Source organism: Notamacropus eugenii, chromosome 5, assembly GCF_028372415.1.
Source record: "Notamacropus eugenii isolate mMacEug1 chromosome 5, mMacEug1.pri_v2, whole genome shotgun sequence".
NCBI lineage: Eukaryota > Metazoa > Chordata > Mammalia > Diprotodontia > Macropodidae > Notamacropus > Notamacropus eugenii.
The window spans coordinates 135,463,811-135,487,809 of record NC_092876.1 but is presented as its reverse complement, the minus strand read 5'-3'; the positions used below and the strand labels follow the sequence as shown (position 1 = coordinate 135,487,809).

The window sequence follows — 23,999 nt, the reverse complement described above, 5'->3', positions numbered from 1 at the left end:
CCCACATACTCACACAGTTCTGTGAGCTTCCTGGAAGAAAGGGAATGAATGACCTTGAGCTTAACAAACACCAGCCCAGTACTTAGACTTTAGCCAAGCTCTTCCTTCTCCCAACCCAAAGTGAAGGATGTGTTCTCCCTTCTCTAGGTTTTGCTGACCCAATGGAACCTCTGAGATCCCCTGCCCTCCACTCTATTCTTCTCCAGCCCCAATAAAAGTTCATTCGATGTGTTCTGGTTGTCAGAAGCAAATCAGAGCACCCCATTTATACTCCTAAATAGGGAGCTTGTTAATATGGAGCCTGCTTCTAGGGGAAATGGGATAACACCATTTGAAATATGACAAATCATGAGCCTGATGGTCAGCCTGAAAGGATTAATATTAACTTACATCTCATTCATCACCAAAGTTTATTGCCTCACAAGGGGCAGTCAGATACTTCCCCTTGCTCTGGCAGGTAAGGGGACAGCAGAGAAGTGGGACATTCTGAGCCCTGCAGCCCCTAGTACTGTCCCTTCTTCCCCATCTCCATTATAGGGTTCTCCCTAGTTATCTTCTAAGATTCCTAGCCCCACCTACCACCTCTTTAGGCTTCAACTCAGTATCTAAGAAGAAGAAAGAAGAAGAAATCATTGCTTTCATGCCCCTATGCCCAGAGGTGAGTAAGAAAGGAGAAGATCTAGGAGGAAAGAGCAATGCTCAACCTCTCATGGCCCCAAGGAGATGGACAATCAAAGAATAACAAGATGTCACAGCCTAATGGAATCCTAAGACGTGATATAACTGGATCATCATTATGTGGCCATAAAGGAGGAGAGCAAGGCTCACACCCAGAGAAAGAAAATGTAAGAGCACCATCCTATCTAAGGTACAGTTCAAGATGCTGAAAATGAAATTTCAGTTAGTTCTGGATTGGGGGAAGCCAGTATCAAAGTCTCTAAGAAATCTAGTCAAATTCTTTCTCCCATTGGTCAGTTTCCAGTCTCCTACCCACATCTCCAGGTCTGTGGACCAATGAAGCCAGAGAATTTCAGAGAATTCTAAATTTAATATTATCAGTTGCTGGCAACATAACCAAAGGAGGAACCTAGGCCTCTTACTCCTCATTCCATGCTCTTTGTGAAATGAAAAAGAGCTATGTGTGTTCAGCCAATCTGACACAATCCCTAGCCAGCAACTCATCCTTCCCTGAATTCTGGAGGGGCCTCATTCCCTGACCCATCTGTACACACTGCTCTCCCACGCCTCCCCCTAAATATGCATATATACACACTCTTCATCGCTGCAGTTTGCCAGTATCTCCAGGGTAAAAGGACAGAAGAAGCCCATGCAGCCACAGTGTCCACTCATTCCCCTGGTGGGTCAGTGCCCAGCGTGAATGATGGTATACTGGGATGCACCCGCATCCTGATAAGGAAGAATAATAACTTGTCAAAGATATATATGATATGTGTTTGCTTTCCAGGCGGAATATCTATAGGGATAATTCATCAAGCAGCTGGCTGTAGACCAGAAAAGAGAAGAAAGACTATACCAGAGAAAACAAGGGCCAAATTGGCCTAGCTGGGGGGAGAAGCACAGCAGACACTTTCATACTGGAGGCTGGAGGATTCAGGCTCTTCCTATTACCTTGTCCTTCCAGGAGCAGTGGGGATCATCTTCCTTTCAAAGATCCCACAGAACTCTAACAAGTATAGATCTAGGAATGGAAGGTACCTTGGAGTTCCTCTTGTCCAAACATTCTCTCTCATTTTACAGAAAAGGAAATTCAGCCCAGAGAGGGGAAATGACTTCCTGTGCCTACTCATGTGCCTAAAGTTAATGCATCACAACTTTCCTCCTTGGGAAATTCTTCATTGGATCCAGCCTCCTGCTGCAACTCTCCTTGCCTATTTCTTCTAGTTCAAGACTCAAGGTGGACACAAGGGATAGCCATCCAGTATCAATCTAGTCTGAGTATGGATCCCCTAGGAACTGTCTGGACACTGGATTTCCTGGATCCCAGATGTAGGTTCCTTTAAGATTGAAAGGGAATGTGTCCAACAGTCACCAATCCTTCATTAAAGGAAACCATAAATATGTATCTTGGATATTAAAGATCTTATCAGGTTTTTTTTAAAAAACTGAAAGAGAAACAAATCATATCCCCTTCAAAGCTATGACTAGGGGATAAATTCTTAACAAAACAAGGGATAGAGTGATTATAAAAGATAAAATAAATAATTTTGATCACATGAAACTGAAAAGCTTTTGCATGAACAAAATTAATAATGTGACTAGTACAAGAAGGGGAAAGGTTGCTTGAGGAAAAATCTTTGTGTCAAATATCTCTGATAAGAGTCTGATATCCAAGATATATAGGCAAGTATTGGAAATAGATAGGAACAAAAACCATTGCCTTTCACTTATTCCCTCCCCCATTACCACCCACCCCTGACTCACTGATCAAGATCAAGAATTTGGAATACTCATTGCTCCTCATTGCCACTGGGTTCTCCCTGTACTGCCATCATTTGTAACCTTTCCTCTTTTAAGGTTCACTCAGTCCATATCTACTACCCAATCAAAATCCTGGAAGCTGTTGTCTATTGACCCCTGGATGCTCTCCTTTCCTCAATGAATTCAGTGCCTGGTTCAAAGTCTTCCTAAAGTCATACCCTCACACTAGGGAACTTCATCATACATATTGATACTCCCTCAAACATGCTAACCTTAGAGTTTCTCAGTTTACTCATCTTACATGACCTCCTCCTTCCTTCTACCTTAGCCATACCAAAAAAAAAAAAAAATGGTCATAGCCTTGATCTTCCCCTTACCCACAAGCCCACTTTCAAATTCATGAACTGTGAAATTCCTTTACCTGATCACAATATGTTATTCTTCAACCACTTCCTTTATCTTACAAGCCTATCTTCCCCCCACCTCCAATGCCTTGACCCTTCAGTGTTCTTTCCCAGTAACCTTCCTTCCCCATCTTGACCCTTTTTTGTGAACCTATTAAACTTTATATCATCTTTTCTTGAATCTCTTGCCTCCTTATCCCATCACCAACCTTTCCTTGCCAGACATCAGACTTGAATCACCCATCATCACTTCTATACATGTGCTGCTGAACAAAGCTAGAGAAATACACAAAATCATCCTGTGTTCGCTACATATTTATGTTATATAACCTCAGCTGGGTCCTCATAATGGTAATTTTACACATCCCATTGACCACAATGACTCTTCCAAACCTTTTCATCCCTTTTTAAGCCTCCTCTACTCCCACCCTCTCAGCTGAGAAACTTGCTTTATATTTTACTGAAAAAAATTGAGGCCATTCACAGAGAGCTTCCTCTTCTCCCCACTTCCTCATTTCACATCACCCAGATGCCTTCTGCCTTTATCTTTTCCTTTACTCCTGTCTGCCATGAGGAGATGACCCTTCTCCTTACCATCTACATTAAACCCATCTACATTAAACCCATCGCATTCAGTCCTGTCTTCTCCAGAGAGTGTCACCTCTATCATTCCTATTTCTTCACTTATCTTTAATCTCGCCCTCTCAACTGGCAGCTTCCCTACTACCTACAAATATGTCCAAGTCTTTTCTATCCCCCAAAAGCCCTCACTTCATTCATTTAACTCTACTAGCTCTTATCCCTTATCTCTCCTCCCTTTTGTAGTCAAAGTCCTTGAGAAGGTCATCTATAATAGATGCCATCACTTCCTTTCCTCTCCCCCTCCTTCAGTCTCTGCATTTGGGCTTCTGACGCCACCATTCCATAGAAACTATTCTCTCCACAGATAACAATGATCTCTTAATTGCCATATCTAAAGGCCTTCTCAATTCTCACTCGTCTTGACCTCTCTACAGCCTTTGACATGATCACCCTTGATATTTTCTTCTCTAGGTCTAGTACTATGTTCTACTAGTTTCCCTCCTACTTCTGATCACTCCTCAGTTTCATTTGCTGGATCTTCATCCAAGTCATGTGCACAAACTATGGATGCTCCCAAGGTTCCTTCCTGGGCTCTTTCTTCTTCTATACTATTTCACTGGTGATTTCATCAGCTCCCATTATCATCTCTAAAGTGATGATTCTCATATCTCCTTAACAATCCCTATAACCTCTTGGCTTACCAACAGGCTTGCATCCCCAACTGACTATTAAATATTAGATGACTTAAACTCAACATGTCCAAAGCTAAACTTATTATTTTTCCCACAAGATCCTCCTCTCTTCCCAATTTCCTTACCACTATTGAAGATACCACCTTTCTTCCAGTACCCAAGACTTGGGTACCTACTTGTCATACTTGACTCCTCATTCTTTCTCATCTCCCATATCAAAGATGTGGCCAAGACCTGAGGATCCTACCTTTGTAAAATCTATCACATACACCCCACCCACTACCATCACCCTGGTACAGGCCTTCATCACCTTATACCTGGACCATTGCAATAGCCTTGGTCTTCCTGCTCCAAGTCTCTACAAACTACAATCCATTCTCTAGCCAACTGTCAAAGTGATCTTCCTAAAGCACAGGTCTGACCATGTCATTCCCCTAATCAATAAACTCCAGTAATTCTCTTTCCCCTCTAGGATCAAATAAAAAAAATCCTCTGGTATTCAAAGTCCTCCATAACCTGCCCCCACCCATACATTTATCTTTCTGGTCTTATACTTTGTACTCTCCCTTTCAAATACTCTTCAATCCAGTAACACTGGTCTCCTTGCTGTTCTTCTAAAAGAGAACTCCCCAAGCTTATTTGACCCACTGCCCTCCTTTCAAAAAAAAATGACTTCATGACCCCTGGAAATCTGCTTTCTTTAACCCTCTAACATTTTTTTCATTTGTGTCATTTCAAAAGATATAATTTTTAAATGATGCACCTTAAAGTTAATAATTTATTATAAACTTGCAGAGGGTTTTCCTGCATTGAAATTTTGATGATGCAATATTGTGTCGTATAACTGTATCATGCCATATTGTAAACAAGTCATTACACGCACATATTCCTGCTGATACATGCTGGACTTTTGGACAATGCATGAAATCCTCAACTGCCAACACTTGCTTGTTAAGACCTGTCCATGGACTTGATCGCTGATTGAGCTATAATTTTGTTTTGTATGTTTACTTGGAAAATAATGCCATCACCATAACTTTAACTATGTTATACAACAGATGAAACGTATGAATTTTCAAAATTTTCTTCCTTTCTCTTTTTTCTTTATGTTCCCACAGCCTCCCAATTGAATGGGAGGCTACTACTGCCCTCCTCATTGTTCCAGAGCTCCCCAGGAGGCAGTATCACCCACTTTGGAAACTTGGGGAAGACCCTCCTCTGAGCACTTTTACTGGCTGTCCTCCATGCCTGGGATTCTCTTCCTCCTCATCTCTTTCTGGATTTTCTGACTGCTTTCAAGTCCTAGTTCTGTGGGAAGGCTCTCCTGCTCCCCCTAAATGCTAGTACTTTCCTTCTATTAATTATCTCCAATTCTGCACATATCTTTTTTGAACAAGTCACTTGCATGTTATCTCCCATTAGGCTGTAAATGCTATAAGGGTAGTAACTCTCTGTTTCCTGTCTTTGTATCTCAGCACAATGCCCAACATATAGTAGGTACTGAATAAATGCTCATTGACTGACTATGTGGAATATTGAATATGGTAACAGTCAATGTGATGGTTGGTTTGGGTAGGTGACTTTTTTTTACATTTTTATAATCTTTGTTGTGAAGGATATGTTCAGAAAGGAACTGATATAAAAATAAAGGCCATTCATTTTTTAAATGAAAAACATAATAAAATATAGTTATTCCTATCCATCTCCAAAAAGGAAGTCATGGAGTATCTGATATCACCCAAAACAACCAGTCTTCCTTCTGATGACTGTGTTCAGCTTTACAGACTCCCAGACTAAGGCTGATAAAATACTACAAAAATAGGGCATGGCATGATACCAGTCAGAAATGACTGAAACTGTGATGAAATGCCAGCCACCCAGCAACCTGAAAGATAGCATCCATCCTGGCTAAGAGACAGTTAGAAGACCAAACTCCGCCACTTCCTATATTAACCCAATGAGTCTCAGTCTTCCCACCTGTAATGTGGAGACCATAACCCTTGCATTATCTACCTAATGGAGCTATAAAATGCTGAAGAAATGTGAACTATGTTGCTCTTGCTCTTCTATCTCCTCTTGACCTTGCATTCTTGTCCTTTCCCTCCCTTCCCTGTCCTTGCTCACTCGCTCGGGAGAAGAATGGACTACAAACTCAATATGAGTCAACAGAATGAAGACCCAGCCACAGAGCTAATAGGATATTGGCCTGCCTTAATAAAATCATGTTTTTATTGTTCAGTCATTTTTCGGTCAAGTCTGACTTTTCTTGACCCCATTTGGGGTTTTCTTGACAAAGATTGGAATGGTTTTCCATTTCCTTCTCTGGCTCATTTTACGGATAAGGAAATTGAGACAAATCAGGTTAAGTGACTTGCCTAAGATCACATAGCCTAGTAAGTGTCTGAAACAGGATGTGAACTGAGGAAGATGATTCTTTCCAACTCTAGGCCTGTAACTCTATCTACTGCCACCTACCTGCCCTAATAGAGTCATAGCTTCCAGAAATAAGGAGGTGAGAGTCCCTTGGACTCTGCTTTCATTATATCCCATCAAGTATATCATGCTTAGTCCTGGGTGACATGGTTTCAGAAGCTTGATAAGCTAAAGAATGTCTGGAGGAAAACAACTGAAATGATGAAAGGTCCTGAATCTATGAGAATTGGGTGAAGGAACTGAAGATGTTTATCCTGGAGAAGATTCAAAGGGATAATGATAGCTGCCTTCAAGTACTTAAGGAATTGTCAAGCTTGGAAGGATAAATGTGACTCGTACTGATTAGACTCAGAATTAAGAGAAGAGGATAAAGAATAGATTCCCAGAGAATTTCACTTAAGATCTCCTTCCAAGTTGACATTGGCCCATTTATGGCCATTCTAGCTCCATTCATTCAACCTATCCCAAATCCATCCAGCTCTACTACTGCATCATCTAACCTATGTTACTGTGCCCAGAAGAAGAGCATGAGAAATTTTATCAAATGCACTGGGCTAGTTCAATAATCTGCTGATTGGTTTCCCTATCACAAGTCTCTTCTAAGTGTAATTCATCCCCCACTCTGCTATCAATGTGATCTTCCTAAAGCACAGATCTAACTATGTCACCCCCCCCCCCCCCCACCTCAATCAATTCTAGTGACTCCCTGACACCTCCAGGATCAAATACAAAATCTTCTGTTTGGTGTTCAAGTCCTTCATAACCTGACTCTTCCCCTCCCTTTGCAGGCCCCTCATGCCTTAGTAACCCTCATGTTCTCTGTGATACTGGACTCCCTGCTGATGCTTGAACAGAACATTCCATCTCCAAACTCTAAGGATTTTCTCTAGCTATGCCTCACCTCCAAAGGTCACTGATATGAATGCATCTCCCTGATCCATTGGGCAAATAATGATGTTAAAGGAGGGTAGGAGAAGGAAGAAGGAAGGGAGAAAGAGAGAGAAGAAGGAAAGAAAGAAAGAAAGAAAGAAAAAGAAAGAAAGAAAGAAAGAAAGAAAGAAAGAAAGAAAGAAAGAAAGAAAGAAAGAAAGAAAGAAAGAAGGAAGGAAGGAAGGAAGGAAGGAAGGAAGGAAGGAAGGAAGGAAGGAAGGAAGGAAGGAAGAAAGAGAGAGAGAGAGAGAGAAAGAAAGAAAGAAAGAAAGAAAGAAAGAAAGAAAGAGAAAGAAAAAAAAAAGAAACCTATATCAGGCATGACCTGTTCTAGATGAATCTCTATTACTTCTTAGTGATCACTGTTTCCCTTTCTAAATGCTCACAAATCATCCCTTTAATAATATATCTTATAATTTTTCCAAGAATTTAAATCAAACTCACCATATAGTCTATAAGTCTTCAGACCATACCTGTTGTGAGTGGCCTTTTTCTTGGAAAATATGACTGCTATGACTCCATCCCACATTTCAAGATGTTACAGGCCCATTTCACAGTTCAAGGTATACTTATAGATACAGATATCTTTAGATTGCGAGTTGCTGGAGAGCAGGGATTCTCTTTTGCCTTACTTTGTAACCGTAACACTTAGCACAATGCTTGGCACATAGTAGACAATAAATTTTTTTTAACTGATTGACTAGTTTCTGCCTGTTACAAATGAGCCTAGGTGAAGAACCAAGCCTGAATTTATCATTTTTTCTACACTGAAATTGAAAATGCAACCTTTATTTTGAGAGATTACTTTCCTAAGGAGAAGAAATATTTATATTTAGCGTAATTTATTGCAATCCTTTTTCCATGCCCATTAAGAGCTTTGAAGTATACCACTTATATCCTCTTAGTTTGTATACTAAAAGTTCAACAGGGATTATTTTTTTCCTTTTGCAAGTGTAGTTTCCCTTCCCCATCCCCCACCCTTACCAACTCCCCTCTGCAACTTTCAGCAAGATAACAGTAGGTTCTTCTGAGATCATTCTCAGGATGATAATTTGTACTTGAGATAAGTAAGCTCCTTACCCCAAGAGGACAACCACCTCCAAAGGTCACTGATATGAATGCATATCAGTCTTGCGATAGCTTTGAGAACCTGCCCAACATAGGTATGTCTCTGCATCTTAGACAATTAAGGCTTTTGAATATGGACCGAAAGGCAATTTGCCCAAAGGATCAATTATGAATTCTGAAAATGAACTTCCACAAGTTCTGCCACACATGCTCTGGCCATTTCTAAATCTCCTAAGTCTTCACTTTATAAATATTATCTCATGTTATCCTCAGAACAACACTGAGAGGTAAGTGCTGTTATCATCCCCATTATACAGATGAGAAAACAGAGAGTGAGAGAAGCTACGCAACTTGCCCAGGGTCACATAGCTAGTGTCTGAGACTGAATCTGAACTCAGGTCTTCCTGACTCCAGCTCCAAAGTTCTATTTACTGTGCCACCTCACTACCAACTTCAAAGGGCTGTAAGAAAAGTGCTTTATAAAACATATTTAATAGAAATTATTTTTGTTAGTGGTGACGGTCTTTTACCATTTCCTTGAAATATCAGAGAATCTCAAAATTGGAGGTAACCTCTGGAGTTCCCAAGGTAACTAGATGGCTCAGTAGATAGAACCATGACCTGGGAGTCAGAAAGACCTGAGATTGAATCCAGCCCCAGATACTTGCTTGTTCTGTGACCCTGAGCAAGTTACTTTTCCTCTCAGTTTTCTCATCTGTAAAATGGAGACAATGGGGCATTGTGTGGATAAAATGAGATTCGCAAACCTTAGATCCCTCTATAAATGCTAGCTGCTATTAGTCAACATACCCAAAGAATGGTTATTCTCCTCTTGGATCATGCAGCTGTTAGTCTAATAGATCTTTAGACATTACTTGAATCAGCCACTGGATAAAAAATGGGGCCTGTAATCAGGAAGTCCTCAATTTAAATCTTACCTCAGACACTAGCAGTGTGACCCTGGCAAGTCACTTAACCTCTGCCTCAGTTTTCTCAGCTGTAAAATGGGAATAGTAGCATCGACCTCATAAGGTTGCTGTGAAGATCAAAAAAAAAAATAGTTATTTTTTTAAATGCTTAGCACATAGTAGATGCTATATAAATGTATATTCCCTTTGCTTTATGAGATCAAAGAGCAAATCTATCTTAGCTCCATTCTCTTCTTTCCTAGTGTCTTTCTGAAATAATATCAATTTCTAACTTTCAAGACCTCCCATGAACAAGACTATGGAGGTCATGGATCTGTCCTTTACCTTTCTCTCAGTCCCATAAGCTCCCAAGTCTTAGCTAACCTGGGTCAGCTCAATGCCAGGAGTCCTCAGGACCAAAAAGGAAATCCTAATTAAGAGGATATAAATAAAGATGGAAGACACAAAGGGCTTTCCTTGGACCCTCCTAACCTTCTCAAAGTTCCTTCATTTGCTATACAGTCATAGAAATGATGACAGAAAAGGGCCTTTGGAGGTAATGACATACTTTGGAGTAGGCAGACCTAGATTTTAATCCCAGCTACCCCACTTCTTAACTGTGTGACCCTGGACAAGTCACATGACCTCTCTAAGACTCAGTTTCCCCATCTGTAAAATAAGGAAGTTGGACTAAATGACATCTAAGTTCTTTCTAGTTCTAAAGCTAGAAGAGAATACTAAATCATCTTGTCTAATTAACTTTGTTTTCTTAGATAAGGAGACTAAGGCTCAGAGAAATGCCAAAGTTGAGACGTCAACCCAGACCTCCCAACACCTAGACCAGTATTCATTCTCCTACACTAAACCAGCTTTTCCAATGTACTACTCCTTTCCCCCCAATCCTACCTCCCCTTAATCCAGGGATGCTTCCTGGGCCTCACTCCATCTCCTTCCTGAGATTCTCAGCTTCCCCCTCACACCCCACACCCCCACACACATCCCCTTCTACCTCTCCTACGAGATAGACCTGCACTGCAGTCCTTTTCCGTCCCTCTTCAGGGACAGAGCTCCTACATCCCTTTCCATAGCCCTGAGATCTAAGAGCCCAGCTTCCTAGAGGTAGGGTGGTCCTGCCTGGTAGCATCCCCCACCCCCAGCCACTCCCTGGCCACAGTTATCAGCATTAGAGAAGAGCAGGTCTGGGACAGATTAAACAACAGTGTCCTACAATGGCAGGGTTTTCTTGTCTTCCTAGGCTCTGTTTCTCCCGGGTAAATACCTATGGGATCATTCTCTTTCCTTCCCTCCTCCCCAAACACTCCCCTACCCACAGAGGCTGCAGGGCGGAGGGGGCCAGACTGAGGACAAGGCAAGGCTGGCCTGTTCTCCTGCCCAAACTCCAGGGAAGGAGGAGGGGAAGCTATGCCCCCGAGCCACACGCTGATCCAGCCTGGAGCTAGAGAGCAATTAACTTGGCATTTTCAAATAAAGTGGGAGCCACAGAGCTGAGTCAGCACATCAGAGAAGAGGCAGCAGCTTCATGGCTTGCTCAGCTTGTTAGCAGGGCTGAGCTGAGCCAACAAGAAACAAGGTCAGGAGGGAAGGGCTGGTTCACACCCAAAGGGGGTTAAAGAGGCTTGGCCCTGACTAAAGAAGGGCAGACCCAGTCTTCTCTCCAGCCAGGCTCCCCCCACTTCTACCAGCCCCCATGACGGGAAGCCCAGATCCTAGCAACATCAAGTGGCTCTCAAAAGCCAGCTAGTTCAACTCCCTCTTTTACAGAAGAGGAAACTGAGGCCCAGATGCTGAATTGACTCACCAGTGGCTAATTAGTGGCAGCAGGGCTGGGTGTCCTTGACCGCTTGTTCAGGACTCCCATTATACCAAAGTTAGTTCTCTTTCCCTTCTAGAAACAGATAGTCCCTACCACAGGCATTGTGCACAGCAGTGCAGGAGATAGAACAAGAGACAGGATATAATACCTGACCTGGAGGCATTCTAGTTAGGGACTACAGACAAAGAGACAGAGATGCAGAGATGTTATATGTATGTGTGTGTGTGTGTGTGTATACACACATATACATTACAGATGAGGTAACTGAAATGGGTCATATATACATAGGTGTACAAGTCTATGTGTATATACATATATAGAGACACACATGTATATATAAATACAGGTACATGTGTCTGTATGTATGTGTGTGTGTGTGTGTGTATAAAACAGGTGAGAAAACTGATTCATGGAGGTTATATAATCTTGCCATTACACCTTGTAAGTGTCTGAGTACCAGATTTTCCAACCCAGGTCTCCTGGTCCTGACTCTGGCTACTATACTGCACTGCCACACACAACAATAACTAATAATTTTGACCACTTACTCTAAGGACCACATAAGACCTTCTAAAAATAAGCGTTGTAAAGGAAAGTTGTCCAGATAGGGTCATCAAAAGCTCTTGGTAGAGTGTGGAACCTCCCTGCACCCCTGGAGATCAGCAACATACCTCTCCAACTTTTGGTATTGGGCAAGGCACTGAGACTTTAAGTGAGTGACATGCTTATAGCAACACAGCCAGTTTGTGTCAGAGGTGGGATCTAAACCCAGGTTTCCTTATTCCAAAGCCAGTCTTCTCTCTACCTACTACACCACACTGTTCCTAATAAATAACCTGCATTTATCTAGCTCACCAAGACTTACAAGTGATTTCTTCACAAAAGTACATGAGGGAAGGAGTGAAAGTATTATTAAACACATTTTGCAGATGAAAAAATTGAGGCAGAGAGGTAAAACAACTTGTCTGTGGTCACATAGCTATAAAGCATCAGAGTCAGGATTTGAGGTCAGCTCTCCTATTTCCAAGTCCAGTGTTCTTTCTGTAAAAGTACACTTCTAGGCACAAGATAATAGTTTATTCAGTGTTTAAAGATTGTCTTCTTGGAATTTACCATTTAAAGAGAGATAAGACAAGTGTACAAATAACATAGAGATGTCAACTCGGACATGGAATATGGAGCATGCTCCAATTTACTCTTCCTGGTGGGTTGCAGAGCATGAGCAGACATTCTCCACCTGTTTCTAGTTAATAATGTAGGAGCTTTGGCATCATACCATTTAGACATGTATGTCTAAGAGCTTGTAAAAGGAAGTAATAAAAAAGTCCCCAATGTGGCTGCTGACCCAGATGAACCAAGAACCAACCAGTTTGCTGAAAGTTGAGAAAGGCAGATACAACTGACCAGTTCTCTCACCCAGCTTCTACTCAGTCATGAAGTAGACACTTGGCCACTTCTGCTTCTTTTCTTAATCTTTGGTAAATGAGTATCCTGGGAAGGACTTATCCAGATCAGACATTGACCTTGTGAGTTCCAAAGGGTCCAATGTCCTAGGAGGCCTTCTAGTGAAGCAGCTACAATGTCCTGGCTTGGGCTATGGAAAGGTTCAGTATTTGAGAGGTTAACCACCGATAAGAAAAGGACCAACTCAAGTCTGATCATTTCACTAGCACTAGTTTGGACAGTGTAGTGCCAAGGTGAAATATAAAAGACCTAATAATCAGTTTTGCAAAACAGCTTTATGTTCTAATGAGGCTTCAATATTAAGCCTCCTAGCCAAATGCATCTGTAGTTATAAGTTGCTGAATCCTGTAAATTATGTTAATGTAAACTATAATTCTTCTATGTTCAGCATTTCTTTCTGTGCCATATTTGTCCCACAGATGATTCATATTGTACATTAAATACCCTCTTTACCAGCCCATTCCCTTTTGAGAGAAACTAGACTTGTGAGCCATAAGTAAAATCATCCCTGGGGTGGTTGAGGTAGGGGACTTGGTAAGTCAATTAATGTGAAAAAAGGGAATTCCCTTTCACCAGAGGAAATCTACCCAACTCTTCTACCTCTTATGATACACAAACCACAATGGCTAATACTGGACAGGGAAAGCAAGCCCCCAGTCTCTGAGTCCCAGAAATGGTGCTTTAAAGCTATAAGTTCCTTAAGAGGGGTTTAATCACAGGTCTTTGGGGAGATCATGTTAAGGCTGGGCAGAAGTAAGAAATCTCTCAGTTGGGAGCCCATTCAACCTTTCAAAATCTGGACTAAAGGATTTCTTCAGGCATATCAACCCCAAAAGTCTGTACCTGTGTAATGAAACCTCTCTCCAACCTAGAATTCTCACACTCCTGCCTCCTCCCTACCCAAAGCACAGAGCCCTGACTGGCAGACCCTACTTAAGTCTCTACACTTTAATGGTTGCCTTCCTTTGACAAGCCTCCCCCACCTTTGCTAAGCTCCTTCCTCACCCAAACTTCACCTCCTTCAGGTCTGGGCTCCCCCTACCATTCAAGAGAACAATTATCTCATCTGATAAACCCACTGTACTTAGGTGCCAATAGGAAAAGACTCTAAGAGCCCTTCACTACCTCATTCTCAGCCTACAGGTATGGATTAGAACAAGAGCCTAGTGGAAAACATCAACAATTATTTTGTCTTTCAACCATATTGTATTCACTTGTATACCTAAAAAAATAATAAAAATATATAAACCAGCACACGTAAGATTGATGTGAAATCCCATCCGTTGAATAAGATCTTTATCACACAATATGTATATGTGGAATATGACACCGCCTCATTTAAAAAGTTACATTCTAAGAATGTTTCCGAAAATGGCTATTCTCTCTTAAAAGTAGCCAATTTCATATGGCCATGAGCAAGTCATTTATCCTCTGAGGACCTTAGTTTCTTCATCTATAAAATAAGGAGGTTAAACTAAATGATCTTTGAATTAAAGAATTTAAATCTAAATCTATGGTCCTGTTGCCCACCTCTGGACTGGAAAAATTTGGGAAAAGTTCCTGGAAGAAGTGGGTTTTGTTCTCAGTCTTGAGTGCTAGCTAGGATTTGAACAGGTGGAGATGGTTGGGAGGACAGTCTAGTAGAGGAAACAAAGACTTGGAGGTGGGAAAGTACAGAATATGTTCAAGATCTTAAGAGGAAATCAGGGAGCATGGTTGGTTAATAGAGTACAATAGTCATGGAATGGGAGAGAAGGCTGGGAAATAGGGCAGGACCAGATTTTAGAGGGCCTTGAATGTCAGGCTAAGGAGGCAATAGGGAGGCATTAAAGGTTACTTGCATGTAAAGATCTTCCCCCTTAAATTTAACTAACCCTTTATTTGTAACTCTATAATGCTCTGACTAACACCTTACTTGTACTTCTGTAAGGTCCTGGAGGACACGTTTTCATGTCTTTTATCCGTAGCACCTAGGAGAGTACCTTGTACCTAGTAGGCAGATTATCATTATCAGTATTAATATCTCATCTACCACTAGATTTTAAGCTTCATGAAGGCAGGAATTCTGTCATTTAAATTTTGTATATATCCCATCACCTATTGCAATGCTTTGTGCATGGTTGGTACTTAATAAAAAATGTTTGTTGAATGAATGAATGAAAGTTAAATATTCTGGAGAATGGGCAAAGAAGGGCAGCTTCAAATTGGTGTTGCATGTGGATTCATTAAAGGAATGATAATAACAAGTATTTATATGGTGTCTTAAGGCTTACAACGCACTTCACAAATATTATCTGGTTTTATCCTCACAACATCTCTGAGAGGTAGGTGCTATTACCATCCTTCCATTTTATAGATGAAGAGGCAAATAGAGGTTAGATGATTTTCCCAGGATCACACAGTTAGTAAGTATCTGAGGCTGGATTTGAATTCAAGTCTTCTTCACTCCAGGTCTAGCACACTATGGTGCCACTTAGCTGCTTGTCCACAATTATTGACTCCTTGGCAAACTGGCTTCCTAGGATGCTACAGATTCTTCCCATGTTTCATATTTAGCAAAGTTTTTCATTTTAATTAAGCCTCAATTAAAGGATTTCATGCAAGAGGTTGTATAAAAGTTTTCATTAAGGATTTATATGACCAGAATTGGAGTAAAGCATTGTTCATGCTTTGCTGTTACCATAAACTCTGAGATAATACGTATCTTTTGCCATTCTTTGTATTCTCAGTGTCTGACACTGCACAATGGCATATAATAGACACTTAATACTTATTGACTGACTCATTGTAAAAAACCTCTAAGAACTGTGAAGAATGGAAGAAAACTGGGAATAGAAAAATGAAATGCCCTTTTTTTTTTTTTAAGGAGAAAGCATACTCTGTAAACTATGGACCTAAACGTGAGGCAAAATTCTAAGACGGATTATTAAATGAACAATCTGTGAGCATTCCAAAAAGGAAACAGTAATTACTAGGAACCACTATGGGTTCACTCAGAACAAGTTATGCTAACCTAATCTTATTTCCTTTTTTTTGATAAAATTGCTTGATAGAGGAATTTGATAGAGTGCTTGATTAGAGGAACAAGATGGACATAGAGTAAGGAGATTTCACTGAGGTGTTTAACAAAGTCACCAACAACTCAACTACTCTGTGATTATGGCAGCTCAAGCAGATTCAAATTCATCTGACTGTACCATGGATCAGTATTAACTTGGAAAGAGCTTTCTAGTAACACATAACACACATCTATTCTAGGCCCAGTTTTGTTCAGCATTTTCATAAACAACGTGGACAATGAATGACATTGAGGACATGTTTATAAAATTTGACAATGATGTTGGACTAAGAGGGATAAATTGGATGACAATAAGAATCCAAAAAGAGGGGTTTTGGTTAAACTAACATTTAGTTTTTTGCCCTGACCCGTGATATCATATTACCAATGCAGATGAGAAACTACTTTGCAGTTTAGGATAGGAGAGAGTTGGGGGCAGAGGGAGTGGGAGGGACGGGAAGGGAAGATTGAGAAAGTGATTGAGACTCCCTAGAAGTCAGCTATTGCTAGAGGCAGGATTTGAACCCAAGTCTTCCTGACTCGAAGACTCATTCTCTAACCTGTACCACATACTCCCTAAAGATGAAATTCAGTAGAGATATATGTAAAGTCCAACATGTATGTATGCATGCAGTCCAACTGTACAAATATGGCTTGGAGGAGACCTGACTATGGTAGAGTTTATCTGGAAAAAATCTGGGAGTTTAAATACATTGTAAGATCTATTTGAGTCACCAGTAATATATGGCAGTTAATGTGATCTTAGATTATTTTAATATAATGTACAGAACTATGTCATGGAGTAGTGAGATGTTGGCAGCTAGGTGGTGCAGTGCTGGGTCTGAAGTCAGGAAGAATCATCTTCTTGAGTTCAAATTTGACCTCAGACACTTACTAGATGTATGACCCTCAGCAAGTCACTTAATCCTGTTTACCTCAGTTTCCTCATCTGTAAAATGATCTGGAGAAAGATATGGCAAACTACTCTAGTATCTTTGCTAAGAAAACTCTAAATGAGGTCACAAAGAGTCAGACATGACTGAAAAATGACTGAACCACAGTACAATCTTATCATATCTAACTAGCTCAAGAATCAACCATGTACTTTATCTCAGAAGTTTTCTGAATTTCTGGTAGTGCCTGCTCCCTTTCCCCACACCTTCTACCTCTTGGTCTGGGAACCATAATCAATTCAATATTAACATTCCTTCTGGAAAAGGTATGTCAGGGAATGTCTTGTTGTCCCTCTAACTTCCCAGACCAAAGTACCTTCCTTGAATATGTATTGTCTCCTTCTATTAGGATGAAAGTTCCTTGATACCAGGCTTGTCTCTGTTTTGTTTTTACATCCCCACACTTAGCACAGTACTAGGTATATAGTAAGAGATTAATATATACTTTTTCTCTCATAGGGATACCACAAAGCTGCAAATCATGGGGCATCTGGATCTCAGAAGGAAAAAAAACACACACACGCATAATTACAGATGTCCCAAAGAGCAAGGGAACAACAAATAATGAGTAGAAGTAAGAAGCAGTATTTTACCAGTGAAAACATGCAGGTGAAAAATGATATCAAAGACACCATCAAGATTGTATAATACCAAAAGGAGTCATGTATCAAGGTCAAAAGAAAACAGAAAGATCATCTAGTATAACACTGATATCCCTGAAATATTAGAAGGAGAGGAAGACCTCAGGCATACTGATGGTATGTGCTATGGGGGCAAGGGGTGGCTATGAAAAGATTTGGACAGGAATAGGGCAAGGTGAGAGGGGAATGGGGGTTTGCTGAACTCTCCCTTGGTGGAGAGTGTGACCTCACTGATAATATCCTGGGTCCTTGATGACTACACTGTACTCAGAACTAGGCAGATCAAGTTAGAGTATTGTGTTCAGTTCTGGGCATCCTATTATAAGAACTTTGACAAGTGGTATCTAGAGGTAAATGGCTGGGAGAGTATGGAAACTTAAAACAGTATCATATGAGAAATAGTTAAATGACTTTAGCCTGGAGAAGAGAAGTTATGATAGTTGTCTTCAGACATTTGAAAAGCTGTTATGAAGAAGAGGGATTAGACTCATCCCATGTGGCTCCAGAGGACAAAGCTAGGACTAATGGAAGAAAATTACAAAAAGGCAGATTTCATTTCAACATAAGGAAGAACTTCCTAACAATTAGGAGCTGTCCAACAATGGAGTAGCTGCCTGGCCAGGTCAGGAGCCCTCTGTCATTGGAAATATTGAAGCAAAAGTTAGAGAAATTATGTTTCTGGTAAGGGTTGGACACAATGACCTCTGAAGTCACTTCCCCCTGTGGGACTTTAGGATCTTCACGACAATACATCTGTAGAGTCCGTAAACCAGACTACCTCTGGAATGGAGAATTGGGGAGTAGGTGGGGTTGGACCCAGGAAGACTCCCTCTACTGATGCAGAACAGTAGCAATTCTGACACTTGTAGTGTTTGAGAATTGCTTAGAGCCTGTGTCACGCAGAATTTGAACTTGAACCTTCCTGACTCCAAGCTCTACCTTCCATCCACTACACCATTCTGTCTCTCGAAGAAATGTTACTTAACACATTAAATTAATCATATGCAAATGTATGTAAAGTAATGTAAAATTAGCATATGTCTTAGATATTTTCTTTGGGTCAGTGTTTTTTTTTTGAGTCAACAGCTCAGGCACTTTTAAGAATAGAGCCATAGTGCTGACTCAAGGCCAGCACTGACCCCAGTGGCTTTGTTTGGAGAGATCCTCTGTTATCTTATTTGGAAAAGAGACAAAGGGTCCTCAGTGAGGAGCTGAATGAAGATTGTTTGCATTCCCAGGGTATGGTCTCTAAGGATCCTCCAGTTGCCTCTCTCTATAGCCCCCAACTCAGTCTTCACACTGGTGGCTTTGACCCAGAATGGTCCCAGCTCAGGGACCTGAGGTGGCAGAAAGAATCAGACCTAGTTTGGTTTCCATGGCAACTAGAGGCATCAGGAGGCCCACGAAGTGAGTGAGAGAGACAAAAGCCAACAAGACAGCTGGTTTGGAGGTGTTGAGCTTTCTCTAAGGACCAGCTGGGCACATCCACAGGGGACCCGGGGCTGCTACTAAGCTGAGGGGTGTCAATGGGACAAGAGTCAGCTTACTATAGCCTCAGACAGACACAGGAGACCTTCGCTACCTCCCCCAAGCATCTCCCCACAGACACACACACACATATCCACAAAAAGAAATTGTACACATGTACTCACCCAGTTAAACACAAACCTACACAGAGACCCATACTCATAATACACACCTATATTCACATAGACATACATGCCGGCATTTATAAAACCTCTCCTCACACAGTCACACAAACCTACATTCACACATTGACCTATACTCACTCACATCCAAACTCCCTCATTTACACAGACCCCACTTACGATCATTACCAGCACCACCTCCAGTGAGAAACACGCCTATAGAAAAATTCACAGAGATCTGGCAAGGACAATGATTTATAAACACAAAACAGTAGTAACTGCCCTTCCATTCCCATCACTGTCCCACAAATCCATCTATTCCTGACTTCTATAGCCTGGAAGTCTTACACACAATATGAGATAGTGGAGTGATTATTGGACCTGTAATAAGGAAAGAATTGGGCTAGAAATCTGCTCCTGACTCTCATTAGCTGTGTGATTATGGGCAAGTCACAACCACTCTGGGCCTCCACTTCTTCTTCCATGGAAGTAACATAGAGGCATTGTGTTACAGAGGACAGAGAGCCAACCTCAGATCATCATCGTCATCATCATCATCACAGCTAGCATTTATGTATTATCTTAAGATTTACAAGGCTATTTACAAATTATTGTCTCATTTTATCCCCACAACAACTCTAGAAGTAGGTGCTATTATTATTCCCATTTTACAGATGAGAAAATTGAGGTAGGCAGAGGTTTAAGTGACTTGCTTTAAGGTCACAGAGCTAATAAGTATCTGAAGCTGGATCTGAAGGTCTTCCTGACTCCAGATCCACGCTCTATCCACTGAGCCATGTAGATGCTTCAGAGTCTGGCTGCAAGGCCCACCTCTGACATATACTAGCTGTAGGATCCTGGACAAGTCATTGGCCTCCTCAGTGCTACAGTCAGGTGCTTGCCTCCGATGGCAAAGGAATTTCTCACTGGGAGTTCCCCAAAAAAAAAGATTGGCGGTAGTAGACACTAGTGACAGTGGTACCTACTTCCCAGGGTTTGGTTTGTTTTTTACAAGGTTCAGATGCAATAATGTACGTAAAGGACCTGCAAACCTTAAAGGACTATATAAGTGTCAGCTGTTAGCATTATCTATCTACTAGTACATTTGCTGAAAGTTTATTATTCAGTTGTCTATGTGTTCTGCATACCTTCATCTCATCCATTTATCTCAGACTTTAAATTCCCAGAGGGCAGAGACAAGGCTTGTATAATTGCCTCCACGGGAGTCATACCTCTTCACACTGACGATGGTGATGATTATGATATGTGGAGGCACACTCAAACATGCGTTTGCCCATGGATGAAGACACATGCATATATCACCCTGAAGACCAACTCACTGCACACTCTCACGTTCACACAAATACACAGGCCAGAGCGTAACTAGGGCAGGGGCCATCAGCACTTTGTACCAGGGCACAGAAATGAGGGAGAGGGGGGCCTTCCTGGGAAGGGCACTCTTTCTTCCCATGGCAATTTAGAGATCTTGGCATTTCTCAGTCCTCTTTTAGTAACCAGCTCCACCCCTCAAAGTCCCTGCTAAAAATTGCTTTGTGTTATCATTGTTTGGTCTTTTTTCTTACTCTTTCTGATCCCATTTGGCTACACACATCAAAGAAGGCACTGTGCTTTATGAGCAAAGCAGAATGGAAGTAGCTCAAAAGAAATATGAGATGTGCAAATTTGAAGAATCCATCTCAAGTGTTCACATGGACTATTTGTGCCCGACCTATGGTAGCTTGTATTGGACCGATCAGCCACAACAGGACACACTGTAACTTGACTCTAATATAGTGATGTCCTCTTCAAGAAAGAAAGACAACAACCAACTCCATTTGGAGTTTTCTTGGCAAAGGTACTGGAGTGGTTTGGCATTCCTTCTCCAGCTCATTGGACAGATGAGGAAACTAAGGCAAACAGGGTTAAGTGACTTTCCTAGGGTCACATAGCTGGTGTCAGAGGTCAGATTTGAACTCAGGTCTTCTTGACTCCAGGCCCAGCACTCTATCTAACTGGCAACCAGTGAGACTCTACTCCCTTGCCCATTCATTGAAAAGGGTCCTGTCAAAATGGCATCCCTCCCAGTTCTTTAAGACAGTCTATTCCTGGATCTCTTTGGAAGACAGGCTGCCCCCTTTCCTAGTAAAACTGCATTCTCAGTTGAACTATATTCTGATCTTCACCTATCCCCCACCATTCTCTGTACTAGCAACTGGATAGGGCTGTTACAGATCTCATGACCCTAACAAATGACAGAAGCACTGGAATGTTATAGGAAGAGGATTTATTTGGGACTCCTGAGGGTTGAGTTTTTATTCTGTCTCTGCCGCTGATCTTAAACAAATCATTTGAACTTACTGTTTCTTTGTTTCTCCATCTGTAAAATGGGTCTAATAAAATTCCCAAAGGGGCCGACAAGATCTAGGTATGAAAATTCTTTTGAAAGGTATAAAATACCATGCAAACAGAAGAATTAAAAGTAAAGTAGGTTTTCCCCAGAGAGTTTTCTCATTATCATCTGACTGTAACAAATCCCACTCCCTCCCCCTGCTACTCTGGGACTCAGATTGGCTCCAGGAACATATGCAGAAATATATAGCTCTGTCCATCAGCAATTACCTGTTCCCCAAACTGGACACCTGCTCATTATTTTGCAGCAGCCAGATGGTACAATCGGGAAGTGCCAGCCCCCATCACCACAACCCCCTATCCGCAGTCAGACACACATGGCCAGATCCGCCATGCCTCAGTTCTGGGATGGGAACTCCAGCCCCTCGCCAATTAATTAGTAATTGCTTGCTTTGAACAAATGAATGTTCTGAGAAGTTAAAGTCAGCGCCTTCTGTAGCAGTCTCCAGCTGGCTCTGAAGATAGAACAGGAGAGGAGAGTTCCCAGTAAGAAGGCCCTGATCTTGGGACAAGGACGAGATATTGGCCTGTCTCTCCCTCCCTCCTCTACCCTGACAGATACTAGGGGCAGAGACATTGTATGGAAGGAAGAGGACTTGACTAGGAACCAGGAAATCTGATTTCTGGTCTAAATCCTGCCATGTTTTAGCTGTGTGACCTTGAGCAAGTCACTATTTTGCTTGGCATTCAAAGCCCTCCTGTCTTTCCAGTTTTATTACACCTCACTCCAGTCCAGTGACACTGGCCTCCTAGTTGTTCGACCCTCCATGTCTCAGTTCTGGGCATTTTCCCTGCTTGTCCATCATGCCTGGAACTCTTTCTCTCCTTTGTGACAACTACTGACCTCCCTGGCTTCCTTTTAACTCAGATAAACTGCCATCTTCTACAGGAAGCCTTCCCCTCCATTCCTCTTAATGTCACTGCCTTCCCTCTGTTAATTATTTCCTACTCATTATGTCTGTACCCTGCTTTATTTATATGTCCTTGCGTGTTGTCTCCCCCATTGGATTGTTAACTTCTTGAAGGCAGGAAGTGCCTTTTATCTCTTTTTGTGTCCCCAATGTTTGGCACCGTGCCCGGCACATAGTGGACAGTTCATAAATGCTCATTGATTGACTTTATCCCTCTGGGCCTCAGTTTCCTATCATATCTCTAAAAATGAAGGTAGTTGATTAAAGGACTTCCTGGAGCCCATTTGTGTTGTTTCTTGTCCTTCATTTTCAAAGAGGACCAATGATATCAGAAGGGGATGTCTTGGCTTGTGTGTGAATTGGATTTAAGTGAGGCAGAGCTGCACAAAGTCATCAGACTCACTCTCTCTTCCAGAATTATCAAAGTCCAGTGACAGGACAAAAGTCGGGACAACTGATGACTGCCCAGGATGCAGTGTCTTAAACATTTAGCCTCCTCAATGTCTGACCAGTGGGAAATCACTGACATCTTCTGAACAAGAAAATAAAATGATCAGACCTGTGCCTCAGACAGATTATTCTGGCAGCCATGTAGAGAAAGGATTGCAGAGAAATTAGACTAGAAGCAAAGAAACCAATTAGGAAGCAGGGAAGCCAATTGGATTAGTCATGGCAAGAGGTAATATTGGGTAGTGACTGTGTGAGTGAAGAGAATGGAATGGATATGAGAAAGGTTGTGGAGGTAGAATGGAAAAGACTTGCAACAGATAAGATATTGGAAATGGGAGAAGGAAAGATTCTAAGATGACTCTAATGTTATAAACCTGGGTGCCTGGAAGAATGGTGGTACCCTCAATAGGAATAAGAAAGTTTGGAGGAAGAGTGGTTTTAGGGGAAAGATAATAGAATTTCATTTTGTACACATGGAGTTTCAGGTGCCAAAAGGAAGTAGAGATGTCCAATAAGTAGTTAACAATGTCTAACAGGAGCTCCAAAGAGAGATTAGTCCTAGATATATGGGTTCAGAAGTCATCTACATAAAGATAATTGAAGTCATGGAAACTGAGGAGCTCACCAAAGGAGAGAAATTGTAAAGCGAGAAAAGAGAGTCCAAGGAAGAGACTCATTGGGAAAGCAGATCATCCAAGAGGAAGAGATGCTGAATGGAGAAGCAGCATGATATACAGTCAGGGACTTGGAATTTGGAGTTGAGTAGCTATGTTCAAGTCTCTGCCATGCTCCTTACTATCTGTGCAACTTTAGCAAAAACATTTACCATTTCTGACCTTAGTTTCCAGGTCCTTGATAACTAAACCAGCATTGTTTCCATTGTATCACCTGGGATGACTCAGAGTTGAAGGCTTGCTGCTGTTCATTCATGTCAGTCATGTCTAGCTCTTTGTGGCCCCATTTGGGTTTTCTTGACAAAGATGCTGGAGTGGTTTTCCATTTCCTTCTCCAACTCATTTTACAGTTGAGGAAACTTAGGCAAATAGGGTAAAATGACTTGCCCAGGGTCATACAGCTGGTAAGTGTCTCAGGCTGGATTTGAATTCAGAAAGATGAGTATTCATCTTCCTGGCACTCTATGCACTGTGCCACCTAACTGTTGAGGGTTAGCAGG

General features: G+C 41.6%; 1 long non-coding RNA gene across 1 annotated transcript in view; it reads right to left on the bottom strand.

Moving 5' to 3' along the window:
* The window catches only part of LOC140505236 (uncharacterized), a 93,349-nt gene extending 83,765 nt beyond the window's left edge, over window positions 1–9,584 (bottom strand). Inside the window, exon 1 of the long non-coding RNA XR_011967416.1 lies at window positions 9,487–9,584. This is a non-coding gene — a long non-coding RNA (uncharacterized lncRNA). The remainder of the gene's footprint in view (window positions 1–9,486) is intronic.
* Between the last annotated feature and the right edge of the window lie 14,415 nt (window positions 9,585–23,999).